This window comes from Ambystoma mexicanum, chromosome 12 (genome assembly GCF_040938575.1).
Source record: "Ambystoma mexicanum isolate Mex_15411 chromosome 12, UKY_AmexF1_1, whole genome shotgun sequence".
NCBI classification, from domain to species: Eukaryota; Metazoa; Chordata; class Amphibia; order Caudata; family Ambystomatidae; genus Ambystoma; species Ambystoma mexicanum.
This window is the reverse complement of record NC_090936.1, coordinates 935,958,468-935,975,753: the sequence shown is the minus strand read 5'-3', so window position 1 is coordinate 935,975,753 and position 17,286 is coordinate 935,958,468.

Genomic DNA, 17,286 nt, shown 5'->3' with positions numbered 1-17,286 from the left:
TCGTGGAACCGCTCTCAAATGGATAGCTTTGTTCCTCAAAGATAGGCACCAAATAACGCTACTCTCCACCTATTCCTCGCAAGCCCGACCAGTAGACATGGGAGTTCAATCTCTACATGGCCACCCTCCCACGAATAATTCATTTACACAACATCCTGTGTTACAACTACGCTGATGACACTGAACTAATTCTAAAACTCTTGAACTCAAAACCCAACTTCCGACTTCACCTCGCTTCCTGCCTCCTTGACATAGAGCTCTGGATGACCACAAACCACCTTTTGCTAAACCCCTCCAAAACCGAAATCATGGTATGTGGCAACTCTGAACTTCTTCCACACCCACTAACCTGGCCATCTGCCTTGGGCAACTCACTGATCCCCTCCAATTCAGTAAAAAACCTAGGATGCACCCTAGACTCCGACCTAACACGCTCACGCCAAGTCAAAAACGTCTCAAAGTCCTGCCCCTACCACCTTAAAACTCTTAGGCACATCTTTCCATACCTCTCCTTTCCCAACAGACTCTCTGCAGTCCAATCAATTGTTATATCAAGACTGGACTACGCTAACCCCCTCTACCTCGGAGTCCAGGCATACCAACTGAATAAACTACAAAGAGCACAAAACACTGCAGCCAAACTGCTACTAGAGCTCGGCCCTAGAGACCACATCTCCCCAGCCCTCAAAACTCTGCACTGTCTTCCGGTTGCCCAAAGTGTGACCTTCAAAACCTTATGCATTTCTCACCGAGCACTGCATAAAACCAGACCTCATTATCTTCAAGACAAACTAAAACCCTATCACCCTCCACATACTCTAAGATCAAGCTCTGCCGACCTCCTAATCATACCTAAGACAAACTCAGTGAGGTTAGGAGGATCATCATTCTCAGCCTTGGCCCCCACACTGTGGAACGCACTCCCACCCCACAGCTGCCTCACTGAAGACCTCATGTCCTTCCGCAAATTGTTGAAAACTTGGTTCTTCCCCTAAAAACCGAACCCGTACTCAAACTAACTCAAACTGAATAACCGCATCTCAATGACTTTACAAAATACTACATCATAAATAGCAATGCAGCAGCATGATGAAAACGACAAATAGAAAACTATTATTGGTTAGCTAAAAAGGACAAACAAAAGAGAATGAGTAAAAAGGAGCAAACCAGCAAAGTAGAAAAGAATACGTTGTATGAGAGCAGTAAAGTGACTGAAATCAACGAAATGGACAAAATAAATGCAATAGACAAGAGGACCAATGTTGGACGTGAGGATAAAGCAGATAACAACAATTGAACTGACCCAATCTACTATAGCTTAAATAACAATAAGACATATAACAATACAACATCATGATCCAAGCAAGAAATCTATAACTAATAACCGCTAATGTAAACCAAAAGGACAAACAGAATAGAATGAGTAGCAAAGTAGAACAAAGCAGTGAAGTGGATAAAAAGAATAAATCATACGAAAACAGTAATAAGGTTGAAATCAATTAAATGGATGTAATGATTGCAATGACGAAATGAACAAAATGGACGAAATGAACAAAGAGAGGAGGATGGAAAGATGAATACAGGTGACTGATGAGTACACAGACAGACGGCATGGAATGTATTGAGTGCATGGCATGAATGGAAAGTACAGAATAGACGATTCAAGTACGTGAGACGGGTGTAGCGCATGGGACAGATGGAGAGCACAGAACGGATCGAGTGCGTATGACAAGTGACTTCAGCTGAACATATAATGCAAGATGAATGAACAAAGTGAGGGGAGTGGATGAAATCGGTAGAATGGATAAAGCGCGTAGAGCTGATAAGAGCATTGAGAGGATGAATGCGTTGAGCAGATGAGTGTGTAGAGCGGATGAGCATGCTGAACAAATGAATGATTTGAGTGGATGAGTGTGTAGAGCGGATGAGTGTATAGAGCGGATGAGTGCGTAGAACGGATGAGTATGCAGAGCGGAAAGGTGCATTAAGTGGATAAGTGCGCATAGCGGATGAATGTGTAGAACGGATGAGTGTGTAGAGCGGATGAGTGTGTAGAGTGGATGAGTGTGTAGAGCGGATGAGTAAGTAGAACAGATGAGTGCGTAGAACGGATGACTGTGCAGAGCAGAAAGGTGCATGGAGTGTATGAGTGCGTAGAGCAGTTAGTGCGTAGAGCAGATGAGTGCATAGAGTGATTGAGTGCATAGAGCCTACGAGTGCGCAGAGCGTTGAGCGGATGAGTGCGTAGAGCGGATAAGTGTGGAGAACGTAGAGCAGATGAGTGCATAGAGCAGATGAGTGCGTAGTGCGGATGAGTACGTAGAGCGGATGAGTGCGTAGCGCGGCTGAGTGTGTAGAGCAGATGAGTGTATAGAGCAGATGAGTGCCCAGAGTGGAAAGGTGCATAGAGCGGATGAGCCCGTAGAGCAGAAGAGTGCATAGAATGGACGAGTGCGTAGAACGGATGAGTGTCTAGAGCAGACGAATGTATAGAGCGGATGAGTGCGTAAGTGCAGATTAGTGCGTAAGAGCGGATGAGTGCATAGAACGCATGAGTCCATAGAGCGGATGGGTGCGTAGAGCAGATGGATGTGTAGAGTGGATGGATGCGTAGAGCAGATGTGTACGTACAGCCGATAAATACGAGAGCGGATGAGAGCGTAGAACGGATGAATGCCTTGAGCAGACGAGTGCCTGGAGCGGACGAGTGCCTGGAGTGGACGAGAGTGCAAAATGAATGAGTGCTTGAAGTGGATGAGAGCGTGGAACAGATAAGAGTGTGGTGCAGATATAAGCTGTGGTGTAAGGTAGTTTGTGTGAGTGGCTAATAGAGTGGAGCGGATGTAGTTGTGCTCAGCCAATGTATGGTGCTGAGCAGATACAGAGTATGGTGTGGGTGTAGAGCGGGTGTTGTGGGTGGAGCGGGTGTTGAGCGCGAAGCGGGTTTTGAGCGTCGAGTGGGTATTGAGTGCCAATCGGGTGTTGACCGCGGAGCAGGTGTAGAATGCAGAGCGAGTGTCAAGCATGGAGCAAACAGGTGATGTATGTGGATGAACGGGTGAAGTAGTGGGAAGGAATGGATGTAGTAAATGAGAAGAAACAGGTGTAGTGGGTGGCAGAAACAGAGGATGAATCTGGAAGAAAGGGTGATATATATAGATGAGACTGGTAAAGTATGAGGAAGGAACTGTTGAAGTGTGTGGACAAAATGGGTCAAATATATTGAGTAAAAATGATTGAAGTATGTGGAGAGAACGGATGAAGTGGAGTGATCAAATGAAAAATATAGTTGGAACGGAGGAAATATGGAAGTATGGGGATGGAACGAGTGAAGTATGTGAATGGAACGGATGATCTGGGTGGAACGGATGAACTAGGTGAAATGGATAAACTGTGTGAAACGGATGAACTGGGTGAAACGGATGAACTGGGTGAAACGGATGAACCAGGTGAAACGTATCGACCGGGTCAAACGGATGAACCGGGTGAAATGGATAAGAGTTGTGGATACTGGTGAAACTTGTGCAAGGGACAGGTAAAATATGTGGAAGGTACGCGTGAAATATGTGGAAGGAACGGTTGAAATATGTGGAAGGAACGGGTGAAGTATGAGGATGGAACGGGTGAAGTATGTCGATGGAAAGGATTAACGGATGTAGAATGGGTGAAATGAATGGAACAGGTGAAATGGTAGAACGGATGATGTAGATGGATGAATGGGAGATGTGGCTGGTACCTGAAGCGGGTGGAACCGGTGAAGTGGATGGAATGGGTGAAGATGACGTAGGTGGATGAATGATGCATGGTGGAAGGATAACCTGGGTAGAACAAATGAAAGATGCATTGCATTGCATAAAACGGCTTGAGTGCATAAAAGGATGGAGCGCATAAAATAGCTTAGAGTACATGGAATAGATTGGAGTGCATGGAACGGTTTCGAGTGCATGGAAAGCATTGGAGTGCTTGGAACGGATTGGAATGCACAGAACTGATTGGATTGCACGGAACGGATTGGAGCGCATGGAACAGATTGGACCGCATGGACCGGATTGGAGTGCATGGAACGGATTAGAGCGCATGGAACTGACTGGAGCGCATGGAACAGATTGGAGTGCATGGAACAGATTGGAGTGCATAGAATTGCACGACTTACTTGGAATGATTGGGGGTGCATGGAACGTTTTGAAAGAACATTGAAAAAAAAACAGATTTGAGTACTTGGAACGGTCGTAATGCTTAGAATAGTCGGAGTACATGGATCGAGTGGAGTTCAAGGAACTACTGGAGTGGGCCTGATCTCAAATACCTAAGGTAAACCACCATACCACATCTCCACGCTTACTCTCTTCCTTGCACCACCACTCAACTAGAACACAGCGATACTATGACACCATTCGGTATAGCTGTTCTCATACCATAATCTGTCTCATACTCTCCATAACTAAACACTGCTGGTTACTCACCCTCAAGCTTAGGCGTTCTCCTCAGGCCTAACGCAGCCAGAATGGGTCTGGATAAAAACTGCCAGAATAAACACATACTCCTTTATCTCCCAACCACCACACCTACCGCTAAGAAGCAGCTATCACACGAAAGCTACACCAGCTGCACACATATCCGGTGCACACACGCACCTTTTTGACTCTTTCTATTCTCTCTACTGACTTGAACTTCGGTTCCCGAGGGCGTCCAACCTACCAGCGCCTTGAGACCATACCAATGGTACATAAGGTGCTATATAAATGCAAAGTAAAATAACATAACATAACATATGATATGATATGATATGATATGATATGATCTGATATGGCATTTATAATGTGCCTATACACAAGTGTTTCAAGGCGCGACGAGGCAAGGGAGGGGGAACAGAGGGAAGACGGAGACAATGATCATACTAGGCCAGGTGTCATTCAGATTGTGCAAGTGGAGGGGAAGGGGGAAGGAGAACAGTGCAGGGGGAAGGTGGAGGGGACAGTGCAGTACATGGGATAAATAGAATAAATAAAAACAATAAATAGAATAAATAAGGCAAAAAGTAAAAGTACAGCCAGCTGGTGGCAAGTGCAAGGGTTAGTGCAGAGATCAGGTGTCAAATGCTGGTAGGGCACTGTAGGGATACAGAAAACAGTCTCTGATTGCAGGGGTTGCCAGGGAGGCAGTGCAGGTGCACAACTGGTGGGGAGAGGACCTGGGCCAGAGATCAGAGGATGGCCAGGACCAGTGCAGTTACGTGCAGTTTCAGCCAGAGGTTCAGCAGGGAAGAGGAGGAGAGACAGGAGAAGCAAAGAGGAAGGTTTTGAGGTGCTTCCAGAACCAGAGATGGCACTCCTCAAGTTTCAGAGAGCCAGGGAGGCTGTTCCGAAAGGAGGCTCCAGCCGAAGAAAGAGATCTACCACCAACTTGTTGCTTGGAGAAGCGATTAACCCTGAGGGAGTTGGAGGCAGATGAGCAAAGAGCTTGAGAACTAAGATATTTAGGAAGAGAGAGTTGAAGGTATTGTGGGCCCAGGCTCCAGAAGGCCTTGTGGACAATGCAGAGGTTTTTTAACTTAATCCTCGCAGTCACTAGGAGCCAGTACAGGGATTTTAGGCCTGGAGAGATACGATCCTTGGGCTTGAGACCAAGGACAAGTCTTGCGGTCCTGTTCTGGATGAGTTGCAAAGGGCGGAGAGTAGAAGCAGGCAGATTTAGGAAGAGGCTGTTGCAATAGTCCAGCCTAGAGAGAACCAGAGCTCTGGAGACAGTGAGCTTCTGGGGCAAGGAGAAGAAAGGAAGAATACCTCGGAGGAGGTGCAGCTGGTAGTGTGACTTCTTAGAGACATAGGAGATGTGAGGAGAGAAGGAGAGTGTGAAGTCGAAGATGACCCCAAGGTTTTTAGCCTTGCAGGTGGAAGCAGGAAGAGGGCCAAGAGAGGCCGGCCGGAGAGTGACAGGAAAGGAGGGAGCAGGTCTGCCGATTAGGAGAATCTCAGTCTTACTGGCATTAACACAGAGGTCATTGGCGGCACACCACTCCTGGATAGCAGACAGACAGTCAGAGATGAGAGAAGGAGAAAAGGTGGCTGAAGGTAGCCTGAAAATGAGCGAGTGTCATCTGCATAGCACTGAATGTTGGGGCAGAGAGCGGCAATACGGTGGGCAAGAAGTGCTAGGTATTGGTTGAAAAGCCAAGGAGAGTGGTTAGACCCCTGGGGTACACCACACGTAGATATAAAGATAGAGGAGAGGAAGAACCCAAGTTGGACCTGGGAGGGTCGATCAGAGAGGAAAGAAGTCAGCCACGCCAGGGCCTAACCAGTGATACCCAGGTTATCACGGAGACAGTTGAGCAGGATGGCATGGTTTACTGTTTCAAAGGCAGAAGAGAGATCAAGTAAGATGGGGATACAGGGGGTGTTGGAATCAAGGTTGGAGAGCAGGTCTTCACAGATGTTCAGGAGAGCATTTTCCCTGCTGCTGGCAGCTCTGAAGCCAGACTGATGGTCATGAAGACAACCAACAGATTCAGTGTGAAGATTAATCTGGTAAATGGCCAGCGTTTCCATGAGTTTGCCCAGGAAAGGAGGGATGGAGATTGGGTGATAGTTATCCAGGCAGGACGGGTCGGCAGAGGTTTTTCTTAAGAAGAGGGTGCACAATGGAGTGCTTCAGGCGGGATGGGAAGACTCCAGCGGTGAAGGAGTGGTTGCAGAAGACGGCCAGAGCAGGAGCCAGGGAGTCAATGTGGTCCTTGATGGTTTTGGAGGAACAGGGATGAACCTGTTTTGACGACACTTTCATAGATCGGACTTGTCTAGAAACCTCGTCTGGAGAGAACAGAGGAAAGGTGGAGAAGGAGGGAGGCGAGGTGGCCGAAGAAGGGCCAGTGGAAGAGCAGGGAGTAGAGGGAGGAGGGGGAGAAGTAGAGAGAGGACAGGATGACCTGAGTTTTAGAGATGAAATGAGAAGTCAGAGCCATGCAGAGGGCCTGGGAGGGGACAGGAGAGGTAGAGACTGCAGCAGGATTGGTCGGTTCCTTGCAGATTTTAAAGAGTTCGACCTAGTGTTACATGCTGCAGAGACACAGGCTTGGATGTGGGCTCTCTTCTTGGTGCAGACAGAGAGCCGGTATTGCCTTTGGAGCAGGCGGCAAGCCAGTTTGTCAGAGGATATACCAGAAGCACGCCAATTCCTCTCAGCCACCCTGCACTTGCGTTTGAGGGTGACGAGGTCTGAGTCGTACCAGGAGTTGCACTTGGCTTTGGGCTTCAAGCGGATCCTCATGACAGGGACAAGAACATCAAGAGTATCAGATATAGCAGTGTGGAGCATGGAGAGGGCTGTGTCAGGGTGTGAGTCAGCCAAAGTTGGAGGGGGGTGAGAAAGTGGCAGCGAAAGCCTCAGCTGACATAAGCTTCATTGTTCGCATAAGCCGAGAAGGTGGGTGGCAGTGCTGGAGTTGGCTTGGCCTGAGGGGTAGCGAGGGTGAGCTGGGAGGAAAGGAGATCAGAGAAATAGGTGATAGTGTAGCAGTTAGAGAAAATGGGTGAGATGGTGAGGGCCATAGGGGTGGTAGAGGTTAGTAGAGGAGTGAAAGAAGAGTGTCTGCAAAGCTCAAACCTAGTTAATTTCACCAGGTGGCCTAGTAGTCACAAAGGCATAGTGCAATCCAGAAAGGAAATCGAATTTCAAGAAATAAGGGGAACAAATGCAATGCAAAGACATGCACAGAAGAAAAGGCACACACACCTAACTCCGAATCTTCATACGGGAGGCATAAATTCAATGCAAAGAGTTGCACAGATGTAAAGGTACACACATCTAAAGTCGATTTTCAAAAAGGAGGCAAAAATGCAGTGCAAAGAGGCGCACAGAAGTAAAGGAACACACACCTACATTTGAATTTTCAAAATGGAGGCACAACTGCAATGCAAAGAGGTGCACAGATGTAAAGGTACACACACCTAAATTTGAAAGTGGTGCACAGATCTAACGGTACAGACACCTAAATTCGCTTTTCAAAATGGTGGCACACAATTCAATGCAAGAAGGTGCACGGATGTAAAGGTACATACACCTACATTCGATTTTGAAAAATGGAGGCACAAATGCAATGCAAAGAGGTGCACAGATGTAAAAGTACACACACCTACATTTGATTTTCAAAATGGAGGCACAAATGCAATGCAAAGAGTTGAACAGATGTAAAGGTACACACACCTAAATTCAATTTTCAAATAGAGGCACAAAAAAGTGAGAGATGAAGTAGGTTAGTTGAGACAAGAAAGTACATAGGAACAGAAATTGGATCAAACAGATTAGTGGAGGAGGCAGTGGAACAGATTTAGCCTTCACTCACTGGCAGATCTGCAGGGCATGTAGAGGTCCAAGAGTCCATGTTCATGGGGTAGCAGAATATAAGTCTGGTGGCCAATTCATAGTTTGAGGAGGGTGAGCAGGAATGAAAAGGACCTCCAGGCCCTCCTCAGCCTGTATAGGGACAGACAGGGGGCTTAGTGCGGGCCCTGCTGGGAGCGCCTTTCCACCTGCTGGCTATCTGATAGGACAACGTGATTTGTGAAGGCTCAATCGGAGGGCAGATTGATTCAGTGATCAGAAGCACTCTGGTGCTTAGAGTGCAGCAGCCATGATGGTGTTGCCGCTGCCATAAGAACAAAGCCCAGCTGGGCCACGAAAAAGTGAGAAGAAAGCTGGTGCAGGGCAGAGGAAGGATGTGAAGAGCATTGGTGCAGCCAGCTCAGTGCAAAATGAAAAAAAAAGAAATCCCCAGTAGCATTAAAAAAAGAAATTAAAATGGAGAAATAGTTTCAATCAGTAAAATGTGCAGCTTCAGTAGTAGTCAGAGCCCACAGTGCTTACCAGAATGGTTGATGTGGATTTCTTCCAGGTGCCTCCTGATGTCGACAATGCAGTCTTAGAGCTGCTGCTGCCTCAGCAGCGTCAGGGAACTCAACATTTTGTTTCCACTTGCTTCCACCTCTTCCTTTGGGAAGTGTTATATTGGAGGATGGTGCTTGTCGATGGTATGCATTGGCAGCAGGGCTGGATTAACCATGGAGCAAAAGGTTCATCTACTCACAAACGGCTCCTACATGCAGATGAATTTCACAACTTTCTTTTTATTTTTCACTTGCATTCACACTGTTGCTTATGAGACATGCCTGTGCAGTTAAGTGCCATTGCAAACATGTTCAGCTCAATGCATATCTTTCCTGTACTGACTCTAACCACTCTTTCTACTGTCATACACTGTAGCACAGAATACTCTAAGTGATGTAACAAATTCCGAGTTAGCAGTCAAAGAGCCTCATCACGTGTTGGTGGGTATCCCAGCGCTAATTCTGCTGAGCGGAATTACCATTTCCATTCAGCAGAATTAGCACCGGATCACAACGTGTCGTGAACGTGCCCACCACTCCGACGGTAACAGTAATTCTGCCCCACGGAATTACCACTGAAACAAGGCCCTCTGGCTGTAAATCTGCTGATACCTAGCAGAATAACTGTTATCACGGGCCATTTGGCAGTAATAGCGCATGCGGAAATAGCGTCATCGGCGTAAAGGGTGGCATGGTAGCAGCCATCTTGAAAAACAGAATCCACCCTGAATCCCCCACTTCCTGCAGCCATCCTGACCCAAAAATCACAGGAAACTTGTCACAACGGAGGACCAGAGGGAAGGTGCCTGAGCACTAGCTCCAGAAGACAAAGTTCACTAGGGGGAGCTACAAGTCCTCACTGGTAAGGTGGTTGGCCATTGCGAGGAATTTTATGGAAACAGACAGAGGAAAATATTTGGGCAGCGGAAGATTGCAATCTGGCTATCAATAATCCAGAAGGTGACGGCCCTAGGCATGGTCCCCCGGGATGCTGAGGACTGCCATAAACGGCGGAGTGACCTTCAGGTCAGAGTGCAGGGCCTCCACTCCCAACACCGCCAGGAGGCCATGGCCACAGGACGCAGCTCCACAGAGCCCCTTGCCCTCACCCTCACCCTGTGGGAGGAGAAGGTGAGCACCATCCTCAACATGGAGGGGATCGAGGGAGTTGGCGGAGTGGAGGTGGGTACCAGCAGCCAAGAAGCAGGCGGTGAGTCTTCCCCCAATGCACAGTGCAAATGGCCAACCACAGAAAGTGTCTCTTAGCACAAATTGGCCCAATGGACAGGTACAGATGCCAGCAGGGCCATCATAAGGCCTGGGGGGTCAGGGTGACTGGCTGTGGTGCCACATTAGCCCTCTGCCGCGCCAGCCTGGGGGGAGACATGTGGGATATATTTACCCACTCAGCAGTACTTACTCACATCACCAAGCTGCACTTCAGCAGAACCAGCAAAATGGCTGTGCTGGCTCCTGTGTGCACCATTGCCTCACACCAAAACTGCGTTTTGCAATGACAAAATTATGACTGCACCACCTTGCCAAGCAGATATTGGGCAGGGTGGAACAAGGGGGCACAATGAAAGAGCTTACACGTACAAAATAAGAGGAGTGAAAAAGCAGCGCTGCTTTGCTGCAAAGCCCAAAGTCCCATTTGAAAAAGGGACCTTTCACATTGAAAAGGAGGCTGCTCTGACATTATTTTCATCTGTGTTTCATCAAACTACTTTTATCAAAAAGACCCTGTCATGTCCAGCCATATTCACATTGTGCTCCTTCAGAAAAGACACAAATTTAAGAGACTAGAGGTTTTTTGGTCTAGATTTTTATCGTGGACCTTCGGCAAACAGCCCTCCTAGAAATACTGCCTACAATATGGTATTCAATGTGCAGAAGGTCCCTTGTTTTCCACTATTCAACCAGCTATTGCGCATAAGCGCATGTCTTTTTTCAATTAAATTTTGAGATACTACAAAAGATTTTGTATAAAAAAAGATATCACAATTTTATTTTCATATAAAAATATATATAGCAGCTTCATTAAATTTATAAAAAACATACGTATTTCATTAAAGTTTAAGACAAACAATTTTTCAATTTTTTCTTATCATTTTGTAAATTGCTGCATACAAATAATTGACTTTATAATCAATAAACCTTTTCAATAATACATTTCACAAAGGCAATTCATCTTATATCTAGTGTGTTGTTGCTTGTAATCACAGATTCGGATACTCAATCACGGATTTTGTTATTGTGGAGTACCGTCCATTAGTATCCCCTTTAATTTACACTGATGGTTCACCAATCATCCATTCTTTCATTCCTCAAACAAACATACACGACATGTTTCATTCCTCTTTATCAACTAACATACTAACAGGAAATTCTTCAGGGGAAGAAAAAATCACACTAGATTGAAAACATTCTGTTTTCTATGACTGTTCCTTATTCATGGATTTGACCGGGCTTTGCAAATCCCCTTCTCAACCCTTTCAGCTCTTCGTCAATTTCTGGATGAAATTTCTGTATGGGGGATTATTTTTTCCAATTCGGATATCCGTTGTTTTATTTATAATTAGAAGGAATACACACTTCTGTATGGTCATTCTGGGTTCAGCATGTCCTTGTTTCGTGTTTATTGTCTTTTTATGCGTCTTTGTATGCGTTCCGCGACCTTTTGGCTCAAAGGAGAGGAGGTATATTTCACTTCTAGAGACCATATGCCGGGGTCTCTTATAACTGTCTTTTGGCCTCAGACTAGATAATTGCTTAATCGAATACAACTACACTTCTGGATTTGGTATCCTCCATCGGGGATGTTATTTGTCCAACTTCGTGGTCTCCCACGGTCCCGATTGTGAGCACCAGCTTTTCGCTTCTTCCGGGAGCCTTCAGAATTGACGCACGCCGCGTCTTAGTTACTGCTCCTTCAGAAAAGAGCATTATTCCTGAATGACACCCTCTGTGTCAGCCAAATCTGAGAAAATCAATAAAAGCTTTACTCAGCTGCATGGAAAAATGCTTAAACTTTTGCTACAAAATGACAAAAATCACTGCTTGAAAATAAATGTTAGCTTGCTGTGCACATGTCAGTTTCACAATACCTTTGCCTTGTGCAGACTGCTGCCTACAAGAAATTATCTATGGCTGCAAAACAATATTGGGAAGTCAGATGGAAAAACTGAATCTGAAAGCAAAATGCTAGCAGCTTGCACCACATGTGTCAAAATAGGCTTTTGCAAACCAACGCAGGAAATGTCTGTTTTAAAATCACTATGTTGAAAAAAAACATATCTTTTCCTAGCAATGTGAAAGGGGATTGTGCTGTGAAATACAGGTATTTATTCGGCAGGTTTTTGCTAATTCCGAGCAAAAATAAATAAATAAATTAAACTGCATTGGCAACCTGGGAAAAAGCAGCCCAAGACAGGTTTCTGCTTGGGGGGATGCTAGCAACAGAAGGCCCTTCACAGTAGATTATAACACACAAGTGATAAGTGCTACCTTTACAGACTTTGGTCTGTGCTCCAGTCTCTTACAATGGAATTTCTGGGACACCAACCTGTGAAGTCATAAACCTTTAATCAAACTAGGAAACCCCCCTCCACAATGGGCTTTACTGACAGTTGGGAGGTAGCTGAAGAGAACAAAATGTTTCCAGTGAAGGACAAACGATGCCCATTTGTTTCAAAGATTATTTTTTTAAATAAAATGTGTAAGACTTTTATCTTTGCAACAGGACTTTGCAAAAATTTGAAATGTCAACAGTTTAAATGTGATTTTATGGGCTTTAATTTAAAACGTCATAGACTTCACTGGCACATGGGGAATAGAAATGGCAGAGAATTGGGTATTCCATGGAAAGTATACAGGATGCGACTATTAAATATAACACTGATATGCCTAATAATAATCTACACACATGTGTAAAGTTATAGAATTTTAAGTTATATCATTATCATTCTCACTGAAAAGTGCAAAAAAATGGTAGAAGGGCAAACAAGGTGCCACACCATGAGGATTGGACTGCTATGCTCTACATATAATATGTAATCTGCACATGTGATTTGGTAAAATGCCACAAAAGTATAAATGTGTAAATTGGTTATGACTGATGTTTGGCAAAAAGGACTGTGGGATGGCTTTTCACCTCATGAAATGCAACCTCATAACTGGGACTCCTCCTCGAGGAGGCAACCAACATTGATTGTCCAATCCACTTTCTGGAGGTAGGCCTAGCTAAGCCTGCCCTGCCATATACTTCTATGATGTCACCATGCCCTATAAATAAGAGTGGTTGACAGAGCTCCACACAGACTCTCTCCTGAATGTCCTGCCCCGGTGCTCCTGATCTCACACATTCATCTTGCCAGACTCCAGATTCCACTACAAGGCCAAAGCACAGCTGACCAGATTTCATTGCTGGGCCAAAGTATAGCTGACTCTACTTCAGCAAAGGCCTAAATCAAGAAAATCCCAATAAAATCCCATTAAAAAGAGAAAGGCTGTGGTACCTTAGCATCCTGAGACCAGACCGGATTGTCCACTACCTGCGCCATCCAGTGACCTGAATTGCCCAGCTGTACTTGCCCTCCGGTGACCAGACCTTTGCCCAGCTGTCTTTTGCCAGGAGAGTCCGCTACCTGGTGACCCGAGCGGTGCAGTGACCAGAACCCCAATGACTGTTCCAAAATTCCCAAACCCTAGTGTGGACTGTGAGTATCCCATATCCCATAACTGTAACGCTCACCTGACTCCCACGGAGGCGCTGGCCTGGTTCGCACTGCTGTGACCTCTTCTAAGGAGATGCGCAGGGTTCGGAAGACGGACTGGACCGGGCCCCCAAATCTGGCTTGTCTGGCTCGCAGATGTATCCTTCTGTAGGCGAAAATAGGGGATTAACTGTCTGGGGGTATTGCAATCGGCCTCCCACTTTCCCCTCTCACCCTCCTCGAAACCCTTCTGTGATTCCCCGTAGCGTCTCACCTTAGGGTCTGGAAGGACGAGCTCTCCATCCTGCTTCTGATGCAGGGGCGCGTTGGTATCCAGTTACTTCACTGGATTTTCGGATTGGTGAGAACCAAACTTGCTTGGCTTCCAGGTAAGTTTTTTGATAAGAGGTTCCCCTTGTGTCCATGCATTAATGTACTAATGCTAGTATCTTTTTCCCCATAGGGGCCGGGGTACGGAATTCCGGGGAACAGGCACCGACCCGAGATGAGAGGTGAAATCCTTGTAGAAATCAGGTAAGTCTTTAATGAGCGTTTTTTGGTAATGTCTTTTCATTCGCTCATTAACGCTGATGTCTTTTTTTCCCCTTCGGGGCCGGGGTCCGGATATGCCAGGATCCGGCGCGCACCCGAAATGAAGAGGGAATGAATCAACAGGTAAGTCTTAACATGGAGATTTAGCTTTCCTTATTCCCTTCTCTCTCTCACCTTTTGTTCTTGCCTTTTTCTCCCTAGGCGCTGGGGCGTGACTGCGAATCCGGATGATCGCTGCTGAACATGGAGGTGCCCTGTAAAAGTGAGTGGAATGCGGCGCTGCAGCGATCGAAGCGATGAGCTTTTAAATAAAAGTCTTCCTTTTCAGGATTTGTCGGCGAGATGTCTCCGGGATGCAGATTTAGCAGGTAAGGACTTTTCCTTCTTCTGTTCTCTTCTTCTTTTCCTTTGCAGGTGATCCAGGATGCTGGCAGGCGTGGCAGAAGTCAGGATGCAGGAGCAGACACGGTGAGCGTCCAGCTGCTAGATGCAGAACAACGCGAAGCACGTGTGGCTGTTCGGGTGGGGTTTAAATAGCCTTGGAAGAAGTTCCATGTATGTATCCTTCCTCCAATCAGGTATGTATCCTTCCCCGACCACGCCCGGATGGTAAATTAGTCCCACAGGTAAAGTAGTTCCTTTCAAGCCTCAAGGAGGCCGGGATCCTGCAGCATGGTCTGCATCAGGTAAGTGCACCCAAGCACTCCCATAATGAGCCTGGCGCCTATGGCGCCAGGACTGATGTCTTTTATGAGCCTGGTGCCATAGGCGCCAAGACACTGTCCAAAGGGCCCCTATATGGGGTTGCTGGGTTTTTCCTTGGGGACTGGATGTCTGCTTTCCGGGACGCAGGGCTTGAACCGGCTCCCCGGGAGCGGGCATCATGACAATAACACATAGTCTACCCCACCTTGACACTTTGTCTTTGGTTCACTCTCTAAGCAACCCTATCCATATCCGGATTACTTGTCCAACTGTCAGAATTCTCTGTGCCTCTTGCCCTTTATCTCCAAGCGTTAGTGACACTTTCTCTTCATTTCTGTCTTGCATAGATCATAAGTCATTAGCGATAATGTGTTTAAATAAATTAATTTTCCCTAAAGAAAAGGGGTACACTGCGTGAAGTGTTACAACTGCAGCGTAACTTTTATATTCACGGGTGGCGTTCCTCTTTTCTTAGCCATTAAATCTAGTTTAAGTAAATTGTGTCTTTCATTTTAAAACTTATTTTCTCTTTTTCACTGCTATATTTTCCTAAAAACGAACCTCACTCTACCTTCCAAATCTCTCTCAATTCACCAGCTAGAGACCTATTTTCACCTCTATATTGTCCCTGTGATAGATATCTATCCCCTTGCCCACAAACCGCATTGAGAATTCAAGTATTTCACCCATTTTTCCTCAAATTCATTTGTGTCATTTTAAACGGGAATTGAGAAAGTTGCAACTTTCCAATGTGTCATTCGGCTGCAGCTTATTCTAATTTTCCACTTGTTTTTTAATTAAATGCTTCTTGTTGATCCTGTGCCTTGCGTTTGCTAGGGATTATGCATTACTGTTGTTGCGAGAAGTCATATTTGTCGCAAAGCTTTAACTGTTCATTAATTATTTATTTGTCAATTTACGAGTGTCATTTCATGCTATTACAAAGGGTTTGTGAGGGAAGGTCAGATTTTGATTCTGTTTGCTGCCTCTTATCCCTGACTACCTGCTGCTTCTTGGTTATTTGTGGGTTGAGGGAACATTGCAGGGGGAAACCTTAACTTGGGTGCTCTATATCCGAATTCAAAAAGTGTTCTTACTGAATTGTGCTTTGGATATGTTCTACTAGAAGGTTAATCAAGTGCATTGCTTCCATTTCCATTGTAATTATCACCCCAATGTTGATTTCTGCCCAATATTAAAATGTGTGTGATTTTTGTGAATTCGAAGAATAAATAAATATTGTATTTGACCAACCAGCCTGGTTCATGGTCCATTGTGACCCGGTATATTTGTAAAAGGGGCTGTGAGACAAGTCAGGTATCGGTTCAATTTGAATTCATTGAAATTAAAGAAAAAGCATTCCTATTGAGCACCACATCCCATGCCAAGACCAAGTGTCCTGGTTCAATGTGTGACACTGATTGGAATCCTTAACAAATTGGGGGCTCGAGTCGGGGATTGAATTTGTTTATTCACACGTGACAGCCTAACACAGCAGACTAACTTCCAAGGTAGGAATACTTTGTGTGGCTGGAATACTGTGTTACACTGTAGAAGCATCCCCCAAAACAAAAATCCTAAGTACCAGCCCTGTGTATAAAATTAAAGCTGAATCATCCCCAAAAATAGACAAAAAGAATAGCATACATACACCCTTACATAAATAAATTAATAAAGAAAGAACACTTTCCAAAATGTCCACAGTGGAGATCAACATAGCTAGGGGGCACCTTCTGCACAAACTATTTGTCAGGGGGGGAATGGCCAGAACAAGATGAAAATGCATTACGAGAAGAAATAATGCAACAGGTCACCACCATAGACATGGATATATAGCAGGATAGTGGCCTACTACACCAAGCCCTGAGTGAGTTATACATGCCTCGAAAATTTAAGAGGAACAGACTAAAATTGTCAGAATTGCGGCTTATATGTATCTTCATATGGGAGTGTTGCTGGAAAAGCATGAGGAAAATACAACTCTTGCAGAAAATCAATCTGAATTTTTAGCTCAAATCCAGACTGAACTGAAATTAGCGGAACAAAAATTGCAGAAGAGCCAAGATTCTGAGGCAGAATCTGGAGATTACATTAAAGAGCTAAAAGAGGTCTTGGCTCTCCAACAGCAGAATAATATAGACCAAGAGGCCCAATTAAATGTCTTAAGAATGGAGTGTCAAGAAAAGGTTGACTCTTTCGAAGAGGGCAACTGAAATTAAAACAACAAATAACATATAACAGAGCCTGTTCAGACCAGATAACCACTTTATTAAAACAGGTTGACAAATTGGAAGAGGATAGCAAGGAATTAATAAATGCAGAGCTTCACCTCCAGACTAACTTCGATCAAGAGCGCCAAAAATTAAATGCCATCAAGCAGCAAATGGATGACCTGGCTGAACAGAGGGGCATCCTAAATCAGGAGAAAGATG